General features: G+C 39.1%; 1 protein-coding gene across 9 annotated transcripts in view; it reads right to left on the bottom strand.

Annotated features, from left to right (window-relative positions):
- GREB1L (GREB1 like retinoic acid receptor coactivator) overlaps positions 1 to 22,939 on the bottom strand; it is a 282,480-nt gene extending 259,541 nt beyond the window's left edge. For 7 of the 9 annotated variants that reach the window (XR_010110104.1, XM_063597209.1, XM_057300484.2 and 4 more), the window contains exon 1: positions 22,736 to 22,939. The gene's annotated coding sequence lies outside the window, so the exon portion shown is untranslated. The remainder of the gene's footprint in view (positions 1 to 22,735) is intronic. The other 2 variants (XM_063597215.1, XM_063597220.1) reach the window with 1 other exon arrangement.
- Between the last annotated feature and the right edge of the window lie 572 nt (positions 22,940 to 23,511).

Here is a 23,511-nt window from a genome sequence, read left to right as displayed (position 1 = left end):
AATTTTAATGTGTTATGAATCTAACAATTTTAAGGCATTAAAAAAAACTGATCTTACTAGCATTCAGGGTATTTGATTCAGACATTTTATTTCCATTATTTTCTCTTTTTCCTTCATCTCAAAAGGAGATAATCTGAATTGCTCTAATCTGAAAAACAACAATAAGTGTAGCAAATACTTGACAATGAAGATGGAAAGCCTCTAAAAATCTGTTACCTTAGTAACAGCAAGAATGTGGAAGAATAAGAATACACTGTCAGGACATCATTTCAGTTTCTACAGATTTGAGGCCTAAATACAGTCAGCTTTCATTAGCTTTTTGTTTTTCCCAGCAGGTCCTTGGACTTTGAAACAAAACCTGAATGACAGCTATGAGCAATTCCAGCCTGGCTCCTGATTAGCTATGCCAAACAAAACAACTCTCTGCAGTGTAAACTTTCCAGGCATCTGCAACCAAGCCTCTGTAGAGACTATAATTCCTCAGTGAGATTTGAAGGAGAGTCAGAGGTTGGGGGGCGTGGGGCGAGGGTGAAGGGTGACCAGGAGGGGGGAGGGGGAGAAAGGATAAGACCTTCCCCTCTACCTCGAACTAGTCCCCTGAACTAGTTTCGGATTAAAGCAGGGGGAAAATAAAGTAGAACTTGTCTTGGTCTTGTTGTTGTTGTAGCTTTTAACTCTGGCTTATTTTACAGTTTAATTAACCAATCCTCTAAATCCGTGTATTCTATTCCAATGAACATCCATGACACCCTTAATATCAGTGTATCCAAACTACTCATGCATTTAAAGCAAATAAGCAATTCTGAGACCTTATTAGCATCGAATAGAGTAAGGAGTAGATTAAAGTGATCCAAAAGAGAAGAGGAACAACAATTATAAGTGGATAGTGCCCTATATGGATGCAAACTAAGATTTTGTGTCATTTGTTGTCATTTTTTTTTTTCTGGATGCAGATCTAAAATTAATTACACTAAATAACAGCAAACTGTGCTGTGTGGTCCCATCTGCTACATAATTAGATCCCTAAGGAACTAACTATTAAGCTTTTTTCTTGTGATCAGGCCCTTTGATTCTACCTAAACAACATACCTTTATCTACACAAATGAATTATAGGTTAGATCTCAAAGCAGTTTATTTTGATCAGATGCTTGATTTTGAAGTTATCAGTGGTTTCAGAGAAAATTCTGCACTGGGGAGTCACAAGGCAACTCAACTGTAAAGAGATGAGAATTAAACTAAAAGGTAGACAAAATCTGCCAACAATCTTCCTATAACTTCAGAAGTGAAAATGATTGTTTTTGTATTTCTTGGTCATACAACAAAATGGTAGCAATGAAGGTTGTTCTTGTCTTCTGAAAAATGACACTTAACTACTCTCTGATCTCTATTGCTTCTGAGATAACCTACAAAAACTGATGACTGACTGACTTAGAATGCTAGGTGATGGAGATCCCTACTTCTCTAGTCAATAACCATTTATTAAACAGTGTCACAGTGAGTAGGTAGCATTTAAAGTAAGGAGTAGCTCTACCACCCTAAAATATAATTTGCAGATATATGACAACAGATATCACAGAAAATTTACCATTTACATAACCATATAAGTCTAACTTAGATTTAGGACAACATTAAACTTAAGTAATTGAAAATTCAAATGGAAAATTCAAGTTGAGACTTAAGAAAAGATTCTATATAAAGATTTATCAAAAATCACAACCAGGGAGATATGAATTCTGGAAACTAAAGACAAGGAGATTTCAATGTTTAAGACAGGTAATACACAACTAGAAAACTACATGTCCAATTATTTTATTCAATTTGTCTATAATCTCAGCACAGAAACTACAGAAAACAACCTTAAGGCTATTTTTGTAATGGATGAAGACAAGGATAGTGACCTACCAACAAGTGAAAACCCTTCAATATGAGTCTGTGCTTGCAATCCCAAACCAAACGTGCTGATTCAGCACAAAGTCATCAATGGAGTTCTTATCTTTTCAAGGAACAATCCATTGTCTGGCTGAAACAAAGGGCAGTGCACAGGAAATCAGCCAAATCTGGGCCAGATGGCCACTGATTCAAGTTTCATTCTCCCCATCCCCCACCTTCCCTGGCACTGCAAAAAAAAGATCCAGGCAGCACTTTCAGTCACCAGGTAATAATCTGCATGTGGGGTATAAACCTTTTACAATTACATATACTCCCCACCTCAACACCATGTAATTTGTTAAAGCAGAATGTCCTTATAAAATGTTTAATGAGGAAGTTCTATAAAGCAATTCTTGAAAATACCCCTGTAAGCCCATCGTTTCTTAGGCATGGCATGAAGTTTTAGCAGACGAAATGATTAAAAATATTCATACTAACTTGTTCTCATCTACTGTTTTTCTCAAACCATGACACAAACTAGAAATGAACCCAGAGAAAACTGCTTTATCATGGCCACTTCCATGGGTTGATATCACTGGCCCACCGCCTTGCAAAGAACTTCTAGGTTTTGTAACCTAGAAACATTTTGTACAATTACAATGACAAACTACTAATACAAGGAATTAGAATAATGATTAATACTAACTTCCAAATCATGTTAAGAAACATAAAATTTTTGTTACAAAATATCTGTCTTAAACTAACTGGGCTTTGATCCAAATGAGGTAGAACATTGCTTTCTGTGTGAAATAACAGAAACAACTATTTGGGAAAGCAGAAGTGTAACCGAGCAAAAGTATCTCTAAGCATGTAATCTTATAAAGAATTTTATAAAGTATTTACATACTCCATCTGGGATGGGAAAAGCCCAACCACAAAAGTAACCCCATAAGGTCTGTCATTCAAAACAGAGAAAGAATTCTAGTTTTTAAAGTTCACTTTCTCCAAGCCTCAGAAGTTAAGAGGAATGGCAAGGAAGTTGGAGAAGGAGCAAAAAAAACAGATCTGTGTTTGAAAGGAGAGGTACTGTTACTACCCCTAAGAATGATGCTAATAACTCCTGTTCTCAAGGAAATCACCCCTACATATTATTCTGGAATCACGGAGTAAACAGGAGAAAAATGCTCGTGGATTTTCATAAAAACCAGTATGTCTGACCGTGTGTCATAGAATCTGTAAATTAGTATACTGCTATAAATACACAATTTGCATCCTTACTGGTTACTATAAAACTCAATTTTAAATTCTAACCAATAACTATTAATTTAAAGCAAATCATACAGAATTATGTCATACTTAAATCGTGGAAACATGTATATTAAAGAATGGCATAAGTAAAAATGTAAGACCTCAAAATGTTCAAAACACTTTTACTTTTCCTAGCTTTATAAAATAAAGGTATTTAGAAAATAAAAAATTAAAATAAAATAAAGGTATTTAGAATAAACAAAAGTCTTTTCTTTGATGGCAACCCTTGACTCTATAAGGGTTGCTTGAGAAATATTTACATTTATGTGGCTTAAGTAAATTTTGTCAACCAACAAATAGCAATTCCTTTAGTAAATTTTATAATCCTTTTTATAATTACTTTGGAAATGTCAATGCAGGAGTAAATTTTATTGGCATGCTACAGTGTCGCTTTTCCAAAATTTACATATAGAAAGGTTAGGGTAGATCAAGGAGGTTTTCTGCCTACTTGTTTGTTTTTTTAACACAAGATAATCACAGGCTGGTAATGAAATGACTAAAGACAAAAATGACTTGAAAATATGCAATCAACAGCAACTCACACAAATGGCCTATTTTATTGTAGGGAAGTTGAAAAGGCTGCTAAAAGCAACATAAGGTAACCTTGCTTAAGAGAACATTCATGGTAGCTGACACAATCCCAACAACAACTATGAAATAAAGCAAAATTACAGAGCTTCAAATCTTGACCTGTTTTAAAGAGAATAGCGGTAAGCAGAAGCTTCCTTAAAAACTTGTCCTCAAGAATTGCTCCTGGAAGTTTATTTATAATTACAGTATCAGACTAAGTGTAAGACTAAATTTTAATCAGTGGTTAAGAATATATTCAAGCCAGCAACTGTGTGTTGGAAAAATATACATATAGTCTAAATATTTACATAGTATATAGATATGTGTGTGTCATACACAGGTCAATGTGTTTCTGCTAACGTTAGCAATCTTTTTCACAGCTCAGATTTAATTATTAGAAATGTATTTCCACAGCCTGATTTCTCTATAAAACACTACTGTTTTCCTTTACATAGAACTAAAAAATAATACTCAGTATCATACTAGAAACTTTAAAACGAGGTAATTGAGTATTGGCTGTTTAATAGGTTTTCTTTCTTTAGTATAAAACCGATTTTAGTATTCATGAAAAAAAGAAAATGACTATTCAAATTAAAATTATCTACCTTCTGAGCTCAACTTTAGAGTCTCTGAGATAAATTTACATTTAAATGAAACACACACAATGGCAGCTGGACTATCATAACCACCCCACACACATTAATGTTTTCAGAGATTTAAATCTCTAATTCTTAGGAGAAAGAAAATTGTGACTATACAACTATTTTTAATCAGTCAACTTAATACATCATTTTAATTAGATTTATATGTTAATGCTTTAAATATAAGAGTTAAGGGAAAAGTATTTCTAAACACCTAAGACAAAACAGAATTACTACTAACAAAAGTCAACTCGGAACAAATGGTCCTTTGCATGTTAAGTCTCCGGAAAATCAGCTACTGTGAGGAGCTAAAATTTAGCAGGCTAACTTAAGATTTTTAGTGGATCCTAATATAAAGGACTAACAGTTTAAAGCTAAAATATTATTGTACAAGGAATAAGTTCTAATTAATCTTTCAGTCTCTTTCCTTTTTTTCCCTCCTTAATATGTATCTTCTTTTCTCTGATGGTCCACAAATCAGGTAGAAAATTTAATTTCATTCAATTAAAAGGAAATGTATTTAAAAATAACATACTTATGGTAAATATTTTGTCTATTGTTTTTTAATACTGCTCATGATGAGAAATATATCAAGGACCAAATTAGAGTACACACAGCTTTCAGTGATATAAAATTGCTGAAAATCCAAATTCCTAAAAAGTGAATTTATAAGAAAATGCTTTAAGATCTATGTTTCAAATATTTATTTCTCAATATAATCTACATCAGTATAATAGTTATGTACTAATTAATCTTGTACAATGTGCTTTAAACATAGTCTGAAGGTCCAAATGAGCTTTCATTCATTTTCTTTCTAAATGATAATTTCTCATGCCTTAAATTTCTATATAAAGAACATCTCAAAAGCGGTATACTAACTGAAGTTAGTTTCTGCTCAATAAGACAAAAAAAAAAAAAAGGATATGAGTTGAACAGTGGTCAAATTCATACCCCCACCATGAAAAAAAAGGAATGCCACAGTTTTGGTATTATTTATGGGTACCTTAATATCCATGAAGTGTCACTAACAACTTAAGGATCATACCATGATTTTCTTAACATCACCAATACCATTTCAAATTTTATAATACGTTCGATGCCTCATGAACAAGTTAAAAACATCTTCTAGTTTTTAAAAAATTAAATGGGCATAAAATTCCATTTGATATAAGTTCAATTGAATTCTTTTGTAATTTAGGTATTGGGAAACAGGACAAAAAACACCTTTACATATTATGTTATATAAATATTTTCCTATATTAGTAATGGTTTGAGGAACATGGTTTGAATAAAATGAGATCTGAATCTAGAAAACCACAAGTCACATTACTGTGTTTTAACTAGACTGTCAGTTTCCCCAAGGGCAGGGACAGCTCTTCATTTTCCTCTCTCTCTCCACAGCATCCCTTCCAATTATAGGTGCTTAAAAAAGACTTATTAGCTTACTTATTGTTAATTTCCTGCCCAATGGTGTATTCTATTATCCCCACTGAATAAACACCTCTTGCACAGTAGAAAAATTATGAGAAAATTATTTTTAAAGAAGTGACAAATGTATTTCATGAAATCATTCCTTTTACCCAAATGAAAACTGAGAGACAGTTTGATAATTATTGCTGCCAATTATTACTTCAAATCCTTTTTAAAAATCAGTACAGGTTAAACAAACCTTAATCTAGGATAGAATTATGGTGTCTGTTTGCAATATGTGAACTTTAGCTTTCCAAGGGTAAACACCATACAGATGTCTGGTAATCTCCCATGCAACAGTATCTAAAATAAGCCCACACTGTTTTGATTTTGGACGTCTTGTCCATTTAAAATCTAATAAGAAATATGAATTGTAACAGCTATACTGTACAGGAAATGTCACATTTTTCAAAACACTTTTTTCCAGACTATCAATTCCATGGCTCTATTCCACTATGCGGTATTATCCTGGAAATACACGGCTTAGACTATTTTTTATTAACTAGGATATTTGTTGGCAAATTTAAAGCCCATATTAAATTATATAGGTACATTTGTAAGTAAGTAAATTTGATGATCAATTGAACACGCACGAAGGATTATAAACACATCATCATTTTGTGTAATTCAAAAACAAAAGGGAAATGAAATGTATCTCCCTTCACCTCTGCCACAGAATTGTTTTGAATTTATTTTTCCTCATTACCATCCTTTATTTAAAAGATAATGCTACTGAACTAGCTTCCAAAGGGCATGGGTCTTGTGTTGGTATTTCCAGTCAACGTAATAAGCTTATGTTGTTCCATTACCCTCCCTTGCCCCAACTCCTGTGTAGTCAGTGGCTTAGATCAGAAGGAAGTTTGGCCTAGGTTAAGGATGTAATACATAGCCATGGAAGAAAGCTAACAGTTCCTACAGACCTGTTACTATTATTTGTCATTAACAAATATTTATTGAGGGGGCAACTATGTGCTTGGTCTTAGGTGCTGGGGATAGAACAGTGAGCAAAAGTGACAAAGCACTTGCAGTCTGGTGAATAAACAAGATCTGACCCCCACTGGCACCATTCCTTGCCAACCAAAATTGAGCCTTGTACAGCCTGTTACCCAAAAATATGGCACTAAATGGTCCCCTAGTGGTATGTGCAAAGGCTAAAATGTCCCTCGGCAGCTACCTATAGCACCTTCAGCAGGAACAGCAACATTTGCCACAAGTTACCTTTCTGGGTAATATAACACATTGTAAGATGCAATTCCTGACATCCCGATCTTATAATCTAGTTGAATCACAAAACAGGTACCCAAGAGGATGACACAGAGGCAGGAACAAAAGCTTTAAATCAGCCAGACTGAGATTTGAATTCTGACTTTACACTTACTACCTGAAGGCTCTTGTGAAATTTACCTAAGCCTTATCTGAGTCTTAGTTATCTCAGCTGTAAAGGTGAGAATAATGATGCCTACTTTACAGGGCTGTTGTGAGGATTAGAAATGATATGTGCACAATGTGTGAGGTGGGGTACATTTTTAATAATTATATTGTTGAATTAAATTATTAATTTCTGCTATTAATTAAATCAATAAACAGCAGAAGACTAAGCAGAGAAGACCTTTATGGCAGTTTTTTAAATCAAAAGCTGCGTTTTGTGCACACACACATACTCTGACATACATATGCTCCCTTTGAAATTCCAGATATGCAACTATGCCATGTGTTACACTGTTCCATCACAGTTCCTACTCTGGAGGCAGAAGTTGAGATAATGCATACCACTGGCTCAGAGGTCTTTATGATGGCATAAAACCTCAAACATTTAGAATACCTGAAATACCATAACCAGACACACATTTACAGACTCTAAAAGATCTTCAGTAGATTATGCAAATGGTCCATTTAATACCTACTGATATGAAACAATTCTGATACAATTTTTGACCAACAATACTGTAAAAAATACCACAGTTAGTATTTTATTGCTCCATTAAAATGAACAAGGGGGGGAAAGGTTATTTTTACATGGTCTAATTTTTCCAGAAAAGAACTTAGTAACATTTTTAATTCAGAGGCAAATGCTTAAAACTAATTGCGGCTGGTCACAGTGGCTCATGCCTGTAATCCCAGCACTTTGGGAAGCCGAGGCGGGCGGATCACCAGGTCAGGAGATCGAGACCATCCTGGCTAACACGGTGAAACCCCGTCTCTACTAAAAATACAAAAAATTAGCCGGGCATAGTAGCAACTAATTGCTACTCTCTAATAAAGTCTGAGACTTGTCATTCAAATTCAACAAGTCTAATGAGGAAAAATAACTAACATTTCCTGAGAGTCTTTTTTTTTTTTTTGAGACGGAGTCTCACTCTGTTACCCAGGCTGGAGCGCAGTGGCACGATCTCGGCTCACTGCAACCGCCACCTCCCAGGTTCAAGCAATCCTCCTGCCTCAGCCTCCTGAGTAGCTAGGATTATAGGCGTGTACCAACAAACCCAGCTAATTTTTATATTTTTGCAGAGAAGGGGTTTCACCATGTTAGCCAGGCTGGTCTCGATCTCCTCACCTCAAGTGATCTGCCTGCCTCGGCCTCCCAAAGTGCTGGGATTACAGGCGTGACTGGGAGTCTATTTTGTACCAGCCATCATGCTTGGAAGCACTGATTCATTATCTCAGAAACGTGACCTGTTTTGGAATCAAATTATGCGGCAACTGTCTCAGAGTAAAAAGTATCAAGAGTCTCAGGAAGGTAGTTATTTGCTCATAGAGATTTTATTCTTAATAGATTAGACTGATTTTTGTACCAAAAGGTAATGAGCCTACCAGAGAATGTAGTTGTTTTCACATCACCCTGGGGAATGATACAGTCTGTGAAATTATGCACAAAGAGAAATATTCCTCACCTTAGAACTAAGTGAGTTGCTGCTAGTCATGACTACCCTATTACTATTCCACCTTGATAATTCACTGTGCTCCAACTTGTGAAAATGTACACCTAACTATTCTCTAATGTTGCCAAGATCTTAACCTCCTGCTCCAGCGATTTTCAGGCCATTATTAAATCATCAAAGTAGAGCAGCCAGAACAGCTACCTGAATTCTCTAGTTAATCTGGAGAAGAACCCTGGTTCAAGAGGGGAGTTCATTTGCAACAGAAAGTTGCTTTATCAACTATGGCTTCAGAAGTTTGACTAGTTTATGTTCCACAAAGAATCAAAAGATCAGGGCACTTTAAAATAGCCGTTTTTTAAAATGATGCTAATTTATTATGGGGAACAACCTCATATACTACTTGTTAGAAATATAACCAATATTTTCAGGTTTATTTCCAACAAATAAAATTAAGAAAAAATATTACAGAAATACTCTATCATCCATATTCAATATTGCAGACAGTATTATGATTTTCAAAGAACTGCCAAGTGAATATACTATAGATTGACAATTCTGTAGAATGTAATTAAGCAGTCAATACTTCATATTTACTATGCACCCTATTTTATATTCAACATTTTGGAAAATACAAGTGATAATATGCCATAGTACCTCCTCTTAAAAGGCTTATACTCTAATATTCAGGAAGAATACTTTCTGAGACAATTAGAGAATATTAATATCGTAAAGAAATTCTAAAACTTTATATATAAACTATGAATGCTATAGAAGTCTAGAGAAGGAGAAAATTAATGAAAACTCCAGTGGTCAGTATATTTCCATAAAAGAAACAAAACTAGATCTCAAAGCAGTGTTCTTCATCTTTATTGGGCATGAAAGTGGCTCAGGGCCTATTCCTAGGGCTCAGAATCTGCATTTAAACAGCATCTCAAACAGCTGATTCTCATCTAGGTGGTCCATAGTTTGACAAACACTGTGTAAATAACAGGTATGCTTTGTAAGAATTTCCAGAGCAGTGCTTTCCGTCAGAACTTCCTGTGATTATGGAAATGTTCCGTTCCTTCACTATCCAATACAGTAGCCGCTTAGTCACAGGGCTACTGAAGTGGGACTTGTGTGCCTAAGGAACTAAATTTTAAATTTTAATTAAAACAGCCACATTAGCTCTAATAAACAGGGAGAACTTTCTAAGAAAGTGAAATAACGTATATCAAGGTACAGGTAGGAATGCACATGAGCAGGATAGATAGGCAGGAAAGACAACTGATTGGCTTGTCTAGAATAGAGGTTTTATATTAAATTATCATGGGGTCAGATTATGAAGAGCCTTGAAGGGAACTAAGTAAATTCAATTTTATAGCACACACTGCTGGTTGCCTAATCAAGCCATTTCCTGATCTTCTTCAATATTAACCCCACAGTTTGTACATGCTTACCTCAAAGAATAGACCCTTTCCCAGGCTCTGGAGTAAATCTTGAATATTCTACATCAGTTATGGTAATCCCATTTTCCTTGTCAGTGACTGGCTGACTCATGACTATACAGTGAAGTCTCACTAAGATTTGGGACATCAATGTATGTAGGTAAATTCTTTTAAAAGCATTTAGCCTGAACATAAAGAGCCTTTTTCTGACTCCAGTCAAAGCTGTGTGAGGGTATGAGTCGTGTGTGCTGCAAATATCTTGGGATAGTGAAAAGACAAGCTGGAAGACAAACACCAACAAGCTGAGGATGGCGGAGAATGACCAAAAGAATCTTGGTTCTTGAGGACATTGTCAAGCACCCAAATTAACCCAAGAATTGCAGTGCCCTTCCCGCCACCCTGAGAAATGTTGGTGATATAACCAACTCATTACTGTTTAATACCTTTAGTTTTTTGTGCTTTTTTTACATGCAGCTGACAGCGTAAGACTGGGGTGTTAATGTTTAAGTGTTTCCCACCCTTTGGGAAACGCTAAGGGAGGCAACTGGTACCTATAAAAGACATTTGATCATTTGTAGAATGATACAAAACAATGTTCAAGGATTAAAAATGACACGCGTGAAAAACAGAAAGAAAGTAGAGTCATGCAGACCAGCTTAAAAAGCCCAAAAGCGGCTGGGCATGGTGGCTCATGTGTGTAATCCAGCATTTTGGGAGGCCCAGGTGGGCTGATCACCTGAGGAAAGGAGTTCGAGACCAGCCTGGCCAACATGGTGAAACCCTGTCTCTACTAAAAATACAAAAATTAGCTGGGTGTGATGAAGTGTGCCTGTAATCCCAGCTATTCGGGAGGCTGAGATAGGAGAATCGCTTGAACCCGGGAGGTGGAAGCTGCAATGAGTCAAGATCGTACCACTGCACTCCAGCCTGGGAGACAGAGCGAGACTCTCTAGCAAAAAAAAAAAAAAAAAAAAAAAATGCCTGAAAGCCTGGACAGCAAAGTGACACCCTATCTCCACAGAAAGTTTTTGAAATTAACCAGGCATAGTGGTACACACCTGTAGTCCCAGCTACTCTGAAGGCTACGGCAGGAGGATCCTTTGAGCCCAGGAGTTCGAGTCTGCAGTGAGCTATGATTGTGCCACTGCACTCCAGCCTAGGTGACACAGCAAGATCCTAACTAGGGAAATCATATTAGCAGTATGTAAAATCATTAATGCATAGAGATAAATACTTGAAGCAGAACTGCAATAACAGTTCACTTTGTAAGGACGGTAGAATTACAAGTAATGTTTGTTTTTCTGATTTGTTAATATCATTCTCACATGCTACTATTTCTATTTAAAATCTAAACACATTACATATAATTTCTCTAAATGTGGTATATTCGGTTTTTGAAAATGAGAAAAAGTCCTTGAAATAGGTGAGCACGGTGGCTCACACCTATAATTCCAGCACTTTGGGAGGCCAAGGCGGGTGGATCACCTGAGGTCAGGAGTTCGAGGCCAGCCTGGCCAACACAGTGAAACCTCAACTCTACTAAAAATACAAAAATTAGCCAGGCATGGTGGCACATGCCTGTAATCCCAGCTACTAAGGAGGCTGGGATTAGAATCACTTGAACCTGGTAGGTGGAGGTTGCGGTGAACCGAGATCGTGCCATTGCATTCCAGTCTGGGCGACAGAGCAAGACTCCATCTCAAAAAAAAAAAAAAAATTCTTGAAATATGTTTTCTCTATATTAGCTGCAATTACAAGTATAAGAAGACACTGTGAAACAATATGGTAAACCAGAAAACATGCAGGACTAGTTTAGTGATCTTGGGCAAGTCAAGTAAACCCTGCAGTGTTTTCCTCTCAGGGTAGATTGATCTATGGCTCTAAAATCCAACAAAGCTCTGTCTTAGAACAGAAGGAAACCCTTTTGAATACAAATGGGCAACTGATATCAAAATTAAATTTTCTAAGCTCTGTTCTCATAATTTGGCTTATGAGCTAAGACTGAAATAAAATAAAAGTCAATCTCCCTCAAATTATCTGAGCAAACAGGAAACCCTGGGAAATTATGTTTTACAGCTTTAATAAAACTTTCTTTTTTGGGGGGTGGGGAGGGACAGTCTCACTCTGTCACCCAGGCTGGAGTGCAGTGGTGCTCACTGCAACCTCTGCCTCCCGGGTTCAAGCGATTCTCATGCCTCAGCCTCCTGAGTAGCTGGGATTACAGGCACCCACCATGACGCCCAGCTAATTTTTGTATTTTTAGTAGAGACAGGGTTTCGCCATGTTGGCCAGGCTGGTTTTGAACTCCTGATCTCAGGTGATCCACCCACCTCGGCCTCCCAAAGTGCTAGGATTACAAGCGTGAGCCACTGTGCCCGGCCACTTTAACTTTTTTTTTTTTTTTTCAGATGGAGTTTCACTCTTGTTGCCCAGGCTGGAGTGCAATGGCGCGATCTCGGCTCACCGCAACTTCCGCCTCCCTGGTTCAAGCGATTTTGTTGCCTCAGCCTCCCGAGTAGCTGGGATTACAGGCATGCGCCACCATACCAGGCTAGTTTTGTATTTTTAGTAGAGACGGGGTTTCTCCATGTTGGTTAGGCTGCTCTCGAACTCCCGACCTCAGGTGATCCATCCACCTCAGCCTCCCAAAGTGCTGGGATTACAGGCATAAGCCACTGCACCCGGACTAATATAACTTTCAAAACAAATGTTTCTGCACAGATTTTTCAAAGAACAAATAAACTACTTCTGGAAATTTTAACGTTGATTAAAGTTCTATAGTAATATCAAGTAGGTATCAAGTGATAGTTTACTATTATTTGTAACTTGCATTTCTAAACAACTAATAAGGCTAAGCATTTTTCATACTTATTGACCATTTGGAATAGTGGTTCTGTGAATAGCTAGTGACAATGTTTGCAAAATACTTTAAAATTATGTTTCATAAAATATTTTATTACCATTTTATAAGAGTTCCTTATAAACTAGAGATGGTAATCCTTTTTTTTTTTTTTTTTTGAGATGGAGTCTCACTCTGCCTCCCAGGCTAGAGTGCACTGGCACAATCCCAGCTCACTGCAACCTCTGCCTCCTCGGTTCAAGCGATTCTCCTGCCTCAGCCTCCTGAGTAGCTGGGATTATAGGCATGCGCCACCGTGCCCGGCTAATCTTTGTATTTTTAGTACAGACTGGGTTTCACCATGTTGGTCAGGCTGGTCTTGTACTCCTGACCTTGTGATCTGCCCACCTTGGCCTTCCAAAGTGCTGAGATTGCAGGTGTGAGCCACCATACCCAGCCGAGATGGTAATCTTTTATTTGCATATGGTACAGATTTTTTCCCCAATCTATCATATGTCTATGGTATTTATTTATGGTTCTTGCTTTACAAAAATGTTTTTAAATTGTGTTATCATATGTCTATCTTTTAATATATACCTCTTGTTTCTTGTTTGGCTTAAATAAATGCCCTTCAATGAAGTAATGGTTGTTTAACTGTGGAATACAGATGCTATAGATTATTTTTATAGGATATTGTATAATAATTTAAAAGAATAAAAACAAGCTATACCAGTTAACTTAGAGTTATGTTCCTTGTGTTTTATTGAATATTAGGTGAAAATCAGAAAGATATGATAGCACATATACAGTACTAAAATATATATAAGGGTACATGATCATGGAAAAAGTTGTAACAACATAAGTAGATGAGTGACATTGTTGGAGTGAAAAGAAAGGGGAAAGGGAAAAGACAGCCCTCAAATTTTTAAAAAAGAAGTAACTACAGTTTTCGTTTGTTTGTTTGTTTTTAGAGATAGAGCCTCATTACATTGCCCAGGCTAGTCTCGAACTCCTGGCTTCAAGCGCTCTTCCTCCCACTTTGGCCTCCCAAAGCACTAGGATTACAGACATAAGCCACTGTGCCTGGCCTACAAGTTTTTTAAAAAGCATAATATGATCCTATTCATGTAAGATTATTAATATTGATTATATATAAATATGCATGGAGATGCATAAAAGAATGGCTACCAAAATGTTGATGATGTTTGACTTAGCGTGGTTAGATTTCAAGAAGAGAAAAGGAAGAAGAAAGGAAACAAGAGGAAAAGAAAGAAAACATGAGAAAAAAACCAAAGAGATATAAATGTGCCCTTTCCAAAAAATAGAACAGACTGTATGGGTGAGAGGCAGAACTCTCAAGTGAAAAGGTTCCCCCATCCTTTGATGTGGATACAAGTTATGGTAACAGACTCAGAGTTCCCTGAATACCCCAGATATACATGTTAACTTATATTAGTGTCCATTTAAATTGGTTTAAAAATACAGAGAGATATTATACCAATTACATCTTCTCTTCACACTAACCTATACAGGCAGAGGTGACAACTTCAAGTGCATCTGCTCTAAAAATAACTAAAATTACAGAATGATACATTTGAGTAGTAGTTCTAAGACTTGTGTCATAAAAACCACCTGGGAAGACACTTAAAATGCACATTCATCCTCAGACTATGGCAGAACATTTTTTTTTAAATGCACATTCATGGGTCCCACCCTAGAAATTCTTATTAGTGGGTCTAGTGATCAATAATCCGTATTTAACAAGCACCCCAGGCAAATGTGGCAGGAGGAATTGACAGATCACGCTAAAGAACAGTGAATTTCAGGATGTTTGATCTCTTTACAAACTGATTAACCAAAGAATCTGAGAGTGTGGTGCACTAGAGAGAACAAAGAATTTGAAGTAAAAAGATCTAGATTACCTCCCTGACCTAATCCCCCACTCGCTCCCTCGCTTACCTCTCCCCATCTGCTCCCAGGCCTCCTAGTTGCCCCTCTAACAACAAGCTGAAACCCTCTTCCCCTAACCTTTCCAGTGGCTCAGTCCCTCACCTCTTTGTGTCTTCACTCAAGTCACTTCTCAATGACACCTGTAGAAAATCGCAACCACCAGCTTACTTTCTAATTCCCCTTTCTGCTCTACTTTTCTCTCTGGCACTTCTCACTACCTAAAAAACATCATATTTTCCTCAATTTCTTTTGTTCATTGTTTTATTCTCCTGAGAACAGAGATATTTGTCACTTTTTTTTTTTTTTTAAGACAGAGTTTTGCTCTTGTTGCCAGGCTGGAGTGCAATGGCGCAATCTCAGCTCACTGCAACTTCCGCCTCCGGAGTTCAAATGATTCTCCTGCCTCAGCCTCCTGAGTAGCTGGGATTACAGGCATACACCACGATGCCTGGCTAATTTTGTATTTTTCTTTTAGTAGAGACAGGGTTTCACCATGTTGGCCAGGCTGGTCTCAAACTCCTGACCTCAGGTGATCCACCGACCTTGGTCTCCCAGAGTGCTGAGATTACAGGCATGAGCCACCACACCCGGCCAGATATCTCTCACTTTTCTTCCCTGCAGCATCCCCAGCACTTAAAACAGTACCTGGACAGAGGTCAGATTTAACTTGGCCAAGATAAAACAACTGAAGCTTGAGCAATTCAGTGATAGAAGGCAGATACCACTAGTAAGCAGACAGTTTGTTAATAAAGGTTCCTGGGTCCTGCCAGAGATTCTGATTCAGTAGGCTCGGGATGGGGCCTGAGATTTTGAATATCTAACAAGAATCCAGCTGATACGGATGTTATTTAGAGAGTTCTCAAGTGCCTCTGCTCATGTTTTAGTGAAAGTCAACCCATCCTACTATAAGAGCTGTAGGCTAAAAAGGGAAAGCTCTGTCATACTCATGTGCGTTTGTGACAAGAGAAAAAGTGATCCCCAAACCCCTTGTAACTAAGTTATCTACCTAAATAAAAAAAGATTCTACAATAGAAATAGTTTCACGACATATGTAACACTATTTTCATAGATATTTACTACAACTTGATTTTTAATAACACGGTGTTTAGGTGGTTTCTAATGTTTTTACTTTTATAAATAATGTTTCAAGTGATATTTTTGCTATATGCCTTTGTGCATTTGTCTAATTGTTTTTTTCTAACAAATTCCAAAAAGGGAAATTTCCAAATCAAAGAGTTTAGACCAGCACTGTCCAATAGAACTTTCTCCAGTGATGGAAATGTTCTATATCTACACAGTCCAACATGGCAGCCACCAGCCATGAGCAGCTATTGAGTGCCTGAAATGTAACCAGTATAACTGAGAGACTGAATCTTTGGTTGCATATAATGTTAACCAATTTACATTTAAATAGCCACATGTGGCTAGAGGCTACCATATTGGACAGGGCAGGTATAGACATTTAAAGTCTTGAAACATAATGCCAAATTACTCCCCAAAAAAGTTGTAATCATTTGCCATCAGTCTTAGTATAAGAACAACCATTTATTTATCCAATTGCCAACATTAGATTTTATCAATCTATTGAATCTTTGTAATCTGAAAGTTAAAAAGTGTCTGTGTGATTTTAATATACATTTCTTTGATTATTAATAATGTTGAATGGGATTGTTTCTTCTGTCATCACACTCATTCAAATGCAAATATGTTCACCCATATTATTTAACTCAGGGGTTGGAAGTTATTTGGCTTCCAGATTATTAGGTCCATATGTTTTCTTTAAAATGTATTGCCAACATTTAAATTCACATAAAAATGTGAATTTCTAGCTTCACCTGAAAAATCAAATGGCCTAGCAACAGTGGCCCACAACCCCAAAAGGCAACAATCAGTGGAGCCTTAGAAACTCTGCCACCCTCAGACTTTCTTGTCCACCAGAACTCATCACCTCTATTACTTTACAAGTGTCTTGCTTCACAACTCAGGTTTACTGCTTGGCCCTTCCACACATCTGAGTTTACAATTCCTACCTGAATTAAATTTAGAGAGATTAAAAGACAAATAGCAGCTAATAATAGCTAATTTTCATTCCATGGTTAGCATGCAAAAATGATTTATGATATTTCTGGATTATTTTATAACTAATATTTAACTATTAGGAGAATACTTTTTTAGTGGGCGCTGAAGTTTCTTACTCCCTAGAACAGTGCTTCAGTATCAGAAGGGTTGTTAAAATGCAGATTGGTAGGCCTTATCCCCAGAATTTCTGATTCAACAGGTCAGAGTGGACCCCAAGAATCTGCATGTAACCTCAAGCTCTAAGTGCAACTCTACATCAAGATGAGGTTTTCTCAAAGATATGGACACTCCTAGAAGGGTAGTGACATTATGTAATTTTGACAACATAATATGAATTTGTAGATCCTTTTTTCTAAAATATGTCTACATTTATTATTTCATTTTATCTCCAAAATAAACCTATCCAGAAGGTTGGTAATTAGAGCAGTAATTGTTAATCTCATTTTACAGAAGAAAAGTAAGGCACAGGAGTTAAGAAAGTCTCCTAAGCACACAAAAAGTTGGAAGAGCCGTAACAAGCAGGTCTCCTCCTAACTCCTAACCTTGGTAATATAGGCAAACACGGGAATACAGGACACAACTGGTGCTTGCTTCTGCAGACTGGCACCATAAAAATAGAACTATGACCAGGAAAGAGAAGACAATACAAGATATAGTTCACAGCAACAAACATTTATCAAGTGATTATGTGTTAATCTATGCTAACATGGCTACAGTCCCTACTGTAGGGACTGCTGAAGATACTCATAAAGCATAGGGAAAAATAAAAATAAAATCTGAAACCACAACCTTGAAAAGATAGTGAATTCTCTACATCATAGGCAGGTCAAAAACAACTGCACTAAAGGGTGGGGTGGTAGGGGCAAATACAGAGTTGGGTAGAAGAGAAGAGTCACTGTGGGACTCCACATCTGGACTTGAAGGAGTTGCTATCACCAGTCAGTCAAGAATGGGAGGGAAGAAAGTGTACACAATAGGGAGCCCTCCTGGGGCTCAACAGCACAAAGAGCTGTTGTTATCCATGTTGGGTGTATATTTGCCAAAAATATCAGGGATGCTGGAACTCCAGAACTCACAAGGGCATGCTTTTTGTAGTCTAAATTACCTTGACTATATAAGAACTCAAGTCAGTGGGCATAACTTCATTATCCATTTGTAGCCAAAAGATAACATGATTGGAGATCATAAATTTTCTCTCTGATTTTTCCTCAAGTTTTGAGAAGCATTCCTAGTAAAATTCCAGCAAACTGTGATCACAATACTAACCACAAATCAGCTCTTCAAGGAAGACTGCATTTTCACTTAAATATCATTTATATCTTAGTTAACAGCTACTTTTCTAAGAGTTAAATAATAATAATAGTAATAGCTAATAAATATTACCATAGACTGAAAATACAAGAAAACTACAATTAGTTTGAAAAAAGTCTATTGGAAAATTTGGTTCACTATTCATTAGTGGTGTAACTGACCACTCCTATATGTCTAGCTTATGGTACAGCTCAAAATGACTGAGGTAATGAAATTTCCATCACTCAATGTGGAAAACTATAGCAATATGGCGGAAAAAACTATCCCTCACTTTGTATAAGACCAAAGAAATGCAAAGCAAAAGAAAGGTATAAAATGTTACACTGATCAAATTAGTAACAATAATATGTTTTAAGATAACATAAGCACACACATAGATTTTTAATGACAGTATAAATTTATATAGTCCTTTTAGAAAGTAATGTGGAAATTACTGTAAATCTAGAAATTTCCTAATAAAAATAAGAGCTAACATTTATGTTTCATGTGTTATTGCTTTTTATCTTAACTTTAAAGAACTATTAATATAACCCATTTTACATCTTAGTAAGCTAAAGTTCTGAGAAAATAAATTACTTGTCCAATATTGCCAATGAGTAACAGAGCTAGGTTTAAACCCACAACCTCTAATTTTAGAACCCACCCATTTACAACTACATTATACTATCCCTCAAGAAAAAAACGATCCTAAGGAAGTTAAGGGAAAAAGAAGAAAAGAAAAGAAATAAAGTTACATGTATAAGAATAGGCATTATAGGCCAGGCATGGTGGCTCACGCCTGTAATCCCAACACTTTGGGAGGCTGAGGCGGGCGGATCACGAGGTCGAGATCGATGAGATCGAGACCATCCCGCAACACAGTGAAACCCCATCTCTACTAAAAATACAAAAAATTAGCCAGGCGTGGTGGCAGGCGCCTGTAGTCACAACTGCTAGGGAGGCTGAGGCAGGAGAATGGCATTAACCCGGGAGGCGGAGCTTGCAGTGAGTGGAGATCGCACCACTGCACTCCAGCCTGGGTGGCAAAGCAAGACTTCGTCTCAAAAAAAAAAAAAAAAAAAAAAAAAAAAAAGGAATAGGCATTACATTTTTTATGCTGCAAAATCAAAAACAGGAAGGCTTAAGTTAATAATGAACATCCATTGCATAAACTTTTATAAAATTATTGTAAATAATGGGAAGTAAGCTATAGAAAAAATGTTTATAAAAAACAGGGTGAAAATTATCTGCAATATAAAACATTTGTAAAAATATTCGTTCATATGGCAAGATTGGGAAGAGAGCTGGAAAAAATAAAAACTATTACCATTTCGAAGAATTTCACTACTGGTATTGAATTTTCTTTTGTTTCTGTCAGCTTCATTAATCAATCAATATTACTCTAAGTACCCTTACAAATATATTCTTCTAGTTCTTATTCTTAGGATCCCAAACAATTCCTACAGCGAATTTATAATTTATTTATATTAGACTTATTCAAAATAATTACATATGTTTCATCAGCGGTGCTTTTAGAAAGCTTTAGCTTTCAGTATGAGATCTCTATCTTAACATCAACACTTTTTGCAATCACCGCTTACAGTGTACCTTTGAAATCCCTTAATTTAGACCATACGCAGTGACTAAAATCAGCTAATTTTTACTTTCACAACCTTACAATCACTCCTCAACTCCTGTCCCCATCATTAGCCCAAAGGCTGCAGGTACTTTACAAATTAGAAGTTTCCTAATAAGAACATACTCCCTAAGTGAATATTTATCAAGTAACTAAAATATCTTAGCTATAAGGGATGTTCATAATCTAAACACTTCAGAGAAGTATTAATTAAATTATGTCAAGTCTCTTTCAAGTAGGTAAAGTTTATTTCCACTTTACCAAAAAGAAGAGTTTGGTAAGAGTAATTTTCCTAAAACTGACACTGTGGGCTGCGAGGAGAATTCACTCTCCTTAGCCACACAAGGTGACATGCAGAGGCCCTCAGCCTGGTGTTTGGCCTCTATCAGCAACATAAACACACATTCTGTGGGTAAAGAGAGTAGCTGTTCTCCAATGACATCAAACTCGTAAGAGCAGGGATATAGTTTAAACATCTCTAACCTCCTCTTCATGAATCCACCATTCAGGAATGTTTTTTGTCGCCCCACTGTCTAACATCCACAGTCCAATGGTTATCTTTAGCCAGTTTTAGGACAACTATTTTAATGGTAGAACTCTGGAGTTCGAAGGACCCTTAAAAATCACATAGTTCAATTCCTTTATCTAACCGAGTGGGAAACAAAGTTTTCCAAAAAAAAGTTACGTCGTGTGGCGGGTTTGTGGCAAATCCAGGCCTAGAATTAGGAGATGCAACCAAACATCTGAAACTTGGCCTTCGTATTTATCCTTTACCACTAACATCTTTATATTATGTCATGTCAATGGGAGTATACACACGCCCTTTCAGTGTTTTCAGATACACACTGCGGTAGACAAAGTAAACTACTACAGTTCTCATTCTCTACTTCATAAAGAATTCCAAAATGGAGGAAAAATTCAATGAAGATTGCAAAAACCAGTGTAGGGAAACTGGTGTGTGTGCAGGAGGAGATATTAGTTTAATAGTTTTGCTTTCCACTGCATACTGTTCTAAGATTTTTAGCCCTCTAATTGATCTTCAAGGTAATAATTGTCCACATTTGGCTAAATAATCTCATGTCATCATGAGTGGGTATCAAGTTAATAGTCATCACCACGAATATATAGTTCAGTCTTATATTCAATCCCTTTCATCATCTATACCTATAATGTAATTCCATTTTAATAGACTTACGGAAAGATATACAAAAAATGTACAACAGTGGCTGCCTCTGAGAAGGATGAAGGCTTGTATGGAGGAGAGGAAAGAGGGCTTAATTTACACTGTATACTCTTCACTGTTGTTTGAAATGTTTACCCTACTTATATTACTTTTCAATATTCATTCATTAAACATTTTCCTCTTGAAATACATACCTATATGCATGTAATTGCATTGCTAAATATTTCAACAATTTTTTCTCTTTTAAATAATTTTTCAGTATCATTCATAAAACCTCCTAGAAAATTTCAGCAAAGAGAAGAAACAACACAGTCACAACACTCAAAGCAGAATTCCAGGATTTAAAGTCTAAGAACATATATAGATGAATGAGAGGTTTTATTAAGGGGGACTGAGTTCAAAAACCTTTTGTGGGAAAGCTCTTCCCTGTATTTAAATGGCTAGGTTTAAAAATGTCATTTAAGCAGGGATTCCCGCCTCGAGGCGGGGGGAGGGGGAAAAAAAACACCTTACGGTGTGAAAAGCAGAAATTAAAATGTGGTTTCTATCCTCTCAGCCGGGGCCAGAGGAGTGGGTGGGGAGGATAAGGACCTTGGAACCGTCACGTTCACCGGAGAAAGGGGCAAGACTGAGGAGTTTCTCCAGGACCCGCAGCCTCGGTTAGAGGCAGCGGCAGTTCCGAGCAAACGAGTCGCGTTCGGGGACGTTCCTTGGACTCATGTAACTGAGAAACCCCACGCACTGAATCTCCACATGGAGTTTCCTCTTAACGGAGCTGGGAAGAGGGACGGCGGGAATGGATTTCCTTTAACGAGTCTCCCTCACCCTCCCCGGCCAGGGCGCACCTCACTCGCTGTCTGCTTGTGTCAGGGTCAGCTGTCAACACAACTCTTTGTGTCTCATTCGGAATAAGAGTGGTCCTCAGCCATGCACAGAAAAATGGACATGCTGGCCGGAAAACACGCGCGCCCGCTCGTGACGAAGTGACATTTGGTGTTGAGGAAAAAAACCCACAGACGCCGAGCGAGCGCCCAGCCACCTCTGGACGTTCTCAACTTTCCCAGGCTGAGCTCCATCCATCCTCTCCCCGCCACCTCCGCGGCGCCCTACCTGTCGCCCGCCCGCCTGCCCGGCACCCCCTCACTGCCCCGGGCTCGGGGAGACGGACCAGGTGCCCCCTCGCCGCCTCCGCCCGGGGACCCCGCGCTACTCGGCGCGCCGCAGCTCCCTCGTCCCACCCCCGGGCCGCCTCGCTCCCGCCACAAAGGCAGCGAGTAGAGCCCGGTGACAGGCCTTCGGCCTCTGGGCGCGGACAGCACGGCCGGGTCCCTTCGGTGGGCGACGCGAGGCGGCAGGGAGGGCAGGCGCGGCTCCCAGGCTGGCACTGGCGCTCCCTCGCCACCCGCACGCGCTCCGCTCACACCCCCGCTGCGCTTCCCATCCCTCCGGAAAAGTCCGCTGCGGCGCTTCCCCGCGCGGCCAGGGCGTCCAGCCCGCCAAAGGGCAGCTCCTGCCGGTCACAGGCGAGCTCCCGCGCCCGGTTCGCGACCTCTCACCTCCCGCCCGCGCCCCGGCGTCCCCGCGGCCGCTCACCTGGCCCTGGCGGGGCGCGAGGGCAGAGGACCAGGGGGTGGCCCTCGGCTCGGCCGGGCTGGTCTCCCCACCCCCAGTGCCGTTCCCTGCGCCGCGCTGCGCTCCGCTGCTCCGGCCGCCCGACTCCGAGGTGCTAGCGCCGCCGGCGGCTGGCGTCTCTCTGGCAGGCGCGCGGTCCGCGCGCTCAGTTCCCCGGGGCGGAGCGAGGCGGCGGCCGCCGCAGCCGGAGGCGGATTCTTCAGGTGCTGCCCCTCCCGCCGGCCCTGGCCTCCGCAGCGGGGACCCCCGCGCCCCCTCCCCCCGCCCCGCGCCTTCCCGCTGCCTCGGCGTCCGCGAGTGGCTTTTGGGGGTCCCTCGCCCCCCAAATGTGGTGGGCGCACATTTCTCCCTTACCCCCCTCCAACGACGCCCCCCACCCAGCCTGTGGAGCCCTCGATGCGCGGTCCTCACGCCTCCATTCCCAAACCCCGCCGCACAGACGAACGCGCAGCCCCTGGGGGCTGCGAAGGCGGGGGTGTACAGGGGGTCGTGCGGGGGGGGGTCTTCTGTGAGGGAGGGCTGCACTCCAGTGTGCTGACGCGCGAAGCCAGGAGGAAAAATTATTTCCCCTGGAGCCCGCGTTCATTCAGTGTGCTCTCGCCTCTGCGCAATTGCTTTCTCTGTTCACTGGACGGCGGCTGAAGAGCCCTAAGCGTGAACTCGGCCTGGGCAGTGGTGGCTCGGAAACCCTTGGCCTTTTGCATGAAGGGGGTAGGGTGGGGGCAGGGCGCGGACAA

The sequence above is a fragment of the Pan paniscus genome, chromosome 17 (genome assembly GCF_029289425.2).
Source record: "Pan paniscus chromosome 17, NHGRI_mPanPan1-v2.0_pri, whole genome shotgun sequence".
Lineage (NCBI taxonomy): Eukaryota > Metazoa > Chordata > Mammalia > Primates > Hominidae > Pan > Pan paniscus.
Note: the sequence above shows the minus strand (reverse complement) of the source record. Positions and strands in the feature narration are given on the sequence as shown.